The sequence below is a fragment of the Pongo abelii genome, chromosome 3 (genome assembly GCF_028885655.2).
Source record: "Pongo abelii isolate AG06213 chromosome 3, NHGRI_mPonAbe1-v2.0_pri, whole genome shotgun sequence".
Classification (NCBI taxonomy): domain Eukaryota; kingdom Metazoa; phylum Chordata; class Mammalia; order Primates; family Hominidae; genus Pongo; species Pongo abelii.
In genome coordinates, this window is record NC_071988.2 from 131,435,558 (window position 1) to 131,442,017 (window position 6,460).

The following is a 6,460-nucleotide window of genomic DNA, read 5'->3' on the forward strand; positions in this document are numbered from 1 at the left end:
ATTTCAAAATTTTTCATTGTTATTATGTCTGCTATTGTGATCTGTGATCAGTCATCTTTAATATTATTGCAATTGTTTTGGGGCAACATGAACCGCGCTCATAAAGGAAGGGGAAATTAATCCATAAGCCCTGTATATGTTTGGACTGTTCCACCGACCTTTCCCTTCTCTCTCCCCCTCCTGGGGCCTCCCTATTCCTGGAAACACAATTTTGAAATTAGGCCAACTAATAATCCTGTAAAGGCCTCTAAGTGTCCAAATGAAAGGAAGAGTCTGTCACTTTAAATCAAAAGCAAACATGATTAAGTTAGTGAGGAAGTAATACTGGTAGGCAGAAAGCTAGGCTTCTTGCTCCAGGTAGCCAAGTTGTGAGTGCAAAGGAGAAAAGCAAAGTCATGAATGCAAAGGAAAAAATTTTGAAGGAAATTAAAAATGCTACTCCAGTAAACACACAGACAATAAAGCTAAACAGCCTTATTGCTGATATGGAGAAAGTTGTAGTTGGTCTGGATAGAAGATAAAAACAGCCACAACATTCCCTTAAGCCAAAGCCTAATCCAGAGCAAGGCCCTAACTCTTCAATTCCATGGAGGCTGAGAGAGGTGAGGGAATTGCAAAAGAAAAGCTGGAAGCTAGCAGAGAGAATGGTTCCTGAGGTTTAAGGAAAGAAGCTATCTTCATGACTTAAAGTGCAAGGTGAAGCAGCAGGTGCTAACGTAGAAGCTGCATCAGGTTATCCAGATCTAGCTAAAATCATTGATAAAGGCAGCTACACTAAACAACGATCTTTTGTTTTTGAGACAGAGTCTTGCTCTGTCACCAAGGCTGGAGTACAGTGGTGCGATCTCATGCAACCTCCGCCTCCTGGGTTCAAATGATTTTCCTGCCAAAGCCTCCCAAGCAACTGGGATTACAGGATGTGCCACCATGTCCAGGTTAATTTTGTATTTTTAGTAGAGACAGTTTCACCATGTTGGCCAGGCTGGTCTTGAACTCCTGACCTTGAGCAATCTGCCCACCTCCGCCTCCCAAAGTGCTGGGATTACAGGTGTGAGCCACCGTGCCCAGCCAAAACAACAGATCTTAAATGTATATGAAACGGCCTTCTATTGGAAGAAGATTCCATCTAAGACTTTCATAGCTGGAGAGAAGTCAATGCCTGTCTTCAAAGCTTCAAAGAACAGGCTGATGCTCTTGTTAGGGGCTAATACAACTGATGACTTTAAAGCCAACATTCCTTTACCATTCTGAAAATCCTAGTGCCCTTAAGAATTATGCTAAATATGATCTATAAATGGACCAACAAAGCCTAGTTAGTGACAGCACATCTACTTACAGCATGGCTTACAGAATATTTAAAGTCCACTGTTGAGCTCTAGTGCTCAGAAAAAAAGGTTCCTTTCAAAATATTCCTCCTCATTGACAATACACCTGGTCATCCAAGAGTTCTGACAGAGATGTACAGAGACTGATGCTGTTATCATGCTTGCTAACACAACATCCATTCTGAAGCCCAGGGATCAAGGAGAAATTTTGACTTCCAAGTCTTATTTACAAAATACATTTCATAAGGCTATAGCTGTCATCGTGATTCCTCTGATAGTTCTGAGCAAAGTAAATTGAAAATCTTCTGGAAAGGATTCATCATTCGAGATGCCATTAAGAACATTGGTGATTCATGGGAGGTCAAAATATCCACTTATGGTATGTAACTAGAAACTAGAGGGGGAAAAAAAGAAAAACGAAAAATTAAAAGTACATGTATCAGCCACAGTGGCTCATGCCTGTAAACCCAGCACTTTGGGAGGCCAAGGTGGGAGGACTGCTTGAGGCCGGCAGTTTTGAGACCAGCCTAGGCAACAATGCGAGACCCTGTCTCTACAAATTTTTTTTTTTTAAATTAGCCACAGTGGTGGCACATGCCTGTATTCCCAGCAACTCAGGACACTAAGATGGCAGGATTGTTTGAACCCAAGTCTGAGGCTGCAGTCAGCTGACTGTGCCACTGCACTCCAGTCTGGGTGACAGAGTAAGACACTCTTTAAAAAAAACAAATATATATATATATATATATAAAAAATATATAAAATACATATATAAATATTTAAAAATTATATATATTTCAATTGGCACACTGGGTGATATTTTACGGGCAGGACAACATACCTATCCATTTTATATATACACATATACATTATATATAGGTATATGTATATATCTCCACATTAACAGGAGTTTGAAAGAAGTTAATTCCAATCCTCATCAATGATGTTGAGGGGTTCAAGACTTCAGTGAGGGAAGTCACTGTAGATATGGCAGAAGTAGTAAGACAAATAGAATTGGAAGTGGGGCCTGAAAATGTGGCTGCATTGTTGCCACCTCATGATAAAACTTTGATAGATGAGGAGATGCTTTTCATGGATGAGCAAAGGAAGTGGTTTCTTGAGATAGAATCTACTCCTGGTGAATATGCTGTGAATAGTGTTTAAATGACAACAAAGGATTCAGGGTATTAGTTGACAAAGCAGTGGCAGGGTTTGGGGGGATTTACCCCAATTTTGAAAGAAGGTCTGCGGGTAAAATGCTACCAAACAGCATCACATGCTACAGGGAAATATTTAGTGAATGGAACAATCAATGGATGGCCAGGTGCGGTGGCTCACGCCTGTAATCCCAGGACTTTGGGAGGCCAGGAGTTTGAGCCCAGACTGGACAACATGGCGAAACCCTGTCTCTACTAAAAATACAAAAATTAGCCGGGCACGGTGGCAGGCACCTGCAATCCCAACTACTCAGGAGGCTGAGGCACGAGAATCACTTGAACCAGGAGGCAGAGGTTGCAGTAAGCCAATATCATGCCACTGCACTCCAGCCTGAGTGACAAAGCGAGACTCCATCTCAAAAAAAAAACAAACAAAAACGAAGCAAACTTCCTTACTGTCTTATTTTAAGACCTTGCCAGTCATCCCAGCCTTCAGCAACTACCACCCTAATCAGTCAGCAGCCCTCAACAAGACCCCACGCCAACATTTATAACTCGCTGAAGGCTCAGATGATCCCTAGCATCTTTTAGCAATATTTTAAAATTAAGGTATATACATTTTTTTTTAGACGTTATTGCACACTTAACAGACTACACTTTAGTATGAAAAACTTTTATATGCACTGGGAAACCAGAAAATCTGTGTGACTCTTTATTGGTGGTCTGGAACCAAACTCGAAATCCCTCTGAGGTATCCCATAGGGGGTGGCATATATGTTCCTGTTTCATGTGTAGTCCTTTCCCCAGTGCGAGTTACTTTGTAGGACTTGCAGTAACTTATTTTAAATGCTCTTTGTATACGAGACTTGGGCCAAAGTAAACTGGAGGGAACTCCTGGATTTTTTTTTGAGACGGTTTAGCTGTTGTTGCCCAGGCTGGAGTGCAATGGCATGATCTCAGCTCACTGCAACCTCTGCCGCCCGGGTTCAAGCGATTCTCCCTTGGCCTCCCAAGTAGCTAGGATTACAGGCGTGCACTACCATGCCTGGCTAATTTTGTATTTTTAGTACAGATGGGGTTTCTCCATGTTGGTCAGGCTGGTATCAAACTCCCGACCTGGTATCTGCCCACCTTGGCCTCCCAGAATGTTGGGATTACGGGCATGAGCCACCGCACCCGGCTTCTCCTGGCTTTTTCAAATCTGGCTTTCATAGGTAGAGCTAATTCAGGGACAGAATCATGCAGAAATTCACAGAACGATGAAGGTCTCTAGATTATGGTGTTTCTTGGGGAGAGCATGTTGTTCTACCCAAAAAATAGCAGCCAGTGTGCCAACAAGGTGCCATGGGGTGCTCAATGTTGGATTTAATTTAGCTCCTCCTTGGGTGGTTGGCTATTGTAAAAAATTTACTTTGACAATGCTTTCAGATTTGATGAAACGGTGGCTTTATCTTTTGTAATTCCTCTGGACCTTGTAATTTTAAAAGTAAGCAACCTTAGAGTGGGAAAAAAATTAAAATGTGTTAAGGCACGACTTCTAATATATTAAAATAAGTATAATGAATACTTAAGAAATAGGTATAAGGAACTCATCTCATACGATTATTTGGGAGAGGAAAAATCTAATTTGGTAACTTCTACATGTGCCTGTGGTTCAAGTCTTGATGTCATTAGAGTACGAAATCAAAGAAGGGTTTTTACTCAAACCATTTACTGTTCATTATATGCATAAAATATTTCAGAAATCACTGTCTTAGTAACTTATCCTGCAACAAAGACATGGAATATCCATATTTCCCTTGTATGGTGGTTGTGATGATTGGGTTAAGTGACTGTGAAGGACTCAGAATACTGCCTGCCATGTGAAGAGCTCAATGAATATTGGTTATTACCATCTTCTTGTACTCGTTGGAAACAGGAGTGGCATTTTTTGGTTTCCTCATTACCTACCCCAGTTGCCTTGCATGTGGCTCAATATTTAGCACTGACTACAATTCAGGGTTTTCACATTTACACTCTGGCTTTTATCCAGTCTGAAAACATTCCCTCGACAAGAGTGGAACTCCAGTTAGCTGACTTTCTACTTATCTGAAAAGAGCAGATGGAAGGAATTTGTCATTTTTTCTCCATAAGTATCTTATTATCTCAACGTTACTACTATAGTCTACGTGGTTAAGTATTTTAAAACAATATTTTTTCTACCTTTTTTTCCCCTTATTCACCACTGATCAGGATTTTGTCTAAAAACATAAATACAGAGCATTTTCTTGGGTACTTATTTCAGAATTACAAATGTATAATTTTAGCCTCTTAAAGCAACAGCTAGCCACAGTAAAATGGCTGAGTGCCTGGGACTGGGAAACAGGCTGCCCAGGTTCTACTCATGGCTTCCCCATTTTATTTGCTGTTAGATATTTGACAGGTAATGCAACTTAACCTCTCATAGCTTCAAACTCTTTGTTGTAAAATGAGGTCCAAATCTATTCCAGAGTTTTTGAGACAGTAAATGGCAAACTCCTATGAAAGTACTGAACCCACAGCAAGCTTTCAGTACATTAGTTATTTTCAGCACTGAAGATTACCTAAACTACTTCCCCAGCTGCGTTGTATGAACCAGCAGTATCATCATCTGAGAACTTGTTAGAAATGCAAATTCTCCTGTCTACCCCAGACCTACTGAATCAGAAACTCTGGGGGTGGGGTCCAGCAGTGTGTTTTAACAAGCCCGCCAGTGAGTCTCACACATGCTCATGTTTGAGAACCACCAACATAGACTGGAATCCTACCAAGCGCTCTCTTCACTCTCAAAGAAAAATATTCCCACAGCAAATCCATTAAAATTCAGATACACTAAGTTAACTGATAGGATGACTTGAATCTTCCTATATCTGAATAGTTTTCCATAAAAGTGACTTATTGAAACTGGTTTGCCCTCATATCTCAATCGTGTCTTCACTACAGCTTCTCTGTGCTCAATGTCTCCTTTATGAAATAAACAGCCATCTCTGTCCCTGGAAGAAATGTGTCAAAAGATTTTAAGGAGACGGCATTATTCGAAGGTAATATATTATTTTAAAATATAAATAAAAGTGGAACTTATTGAAACTGAAGGTCTTGGCTTGTCACCTATCATAGGAATGAAATATAGGGAATAAAGTTCAGAGATAATTCTACAACTTAAAAATTTTGATCACTGATTTTGGTGTTTAATATTTTTTCTTACAGAATTCATAGAAATATTAATTTCTATGATGATTCTGATTGCTATACTTAAAACTTGAAAGCCAACAGAGAAATGTTTGTCAAGTTGTCAACAAGATTTTTGAAGGATGTTATGGAAACTGAATAAGTAAGCCTGAGGCAAAAAGTCTAACATCATTGTGACATATATAAAAGATGACACTACTGATCCCCTTACAGTTTTATTAATAACTATTATTTTTCATATACCGGTTGCACTGATTCATTTTTGCTCTTTTATTTTTTAGGCAGAAGGCTGGTTTTTGTAGGATTAAGCAGTGAGGAAAAACAGCAAACTAAAAATGCTACTTCAAATATAGCAACAGTCACTACATAAGGCTTAAATCAATATATTGCAAGTAATTTCTATGAATTTTGAACAATACAATGTAGTGTATGTGGAAAGATCTTGCCTAATAAGTTTCATTCCACTCCTCAAAGTTACTGAAGTCAAGTATTAATAACAGAATTGTTTTTATAGAAAGATTCCATCTTCTTTACTGTTAGATGTTATACCTGTTTTGTACTAGGATAAAATAATGAGCATTGTGCATCACACCTTCTGATAATCTCATACTTCTATAAATACTGAGAGAAATAATCACTCTTTTAAATTTAGAGAGAGTTGGTTTTAGGCTAACAAGTTTTTTTCTTCTTTCCAAGACAGAGTCTTATTCTGATGCCTATGCTGGAGTGCAGCAGTGCAATCTCAGCTCACTGCAACCTCTGCTTCCCAGG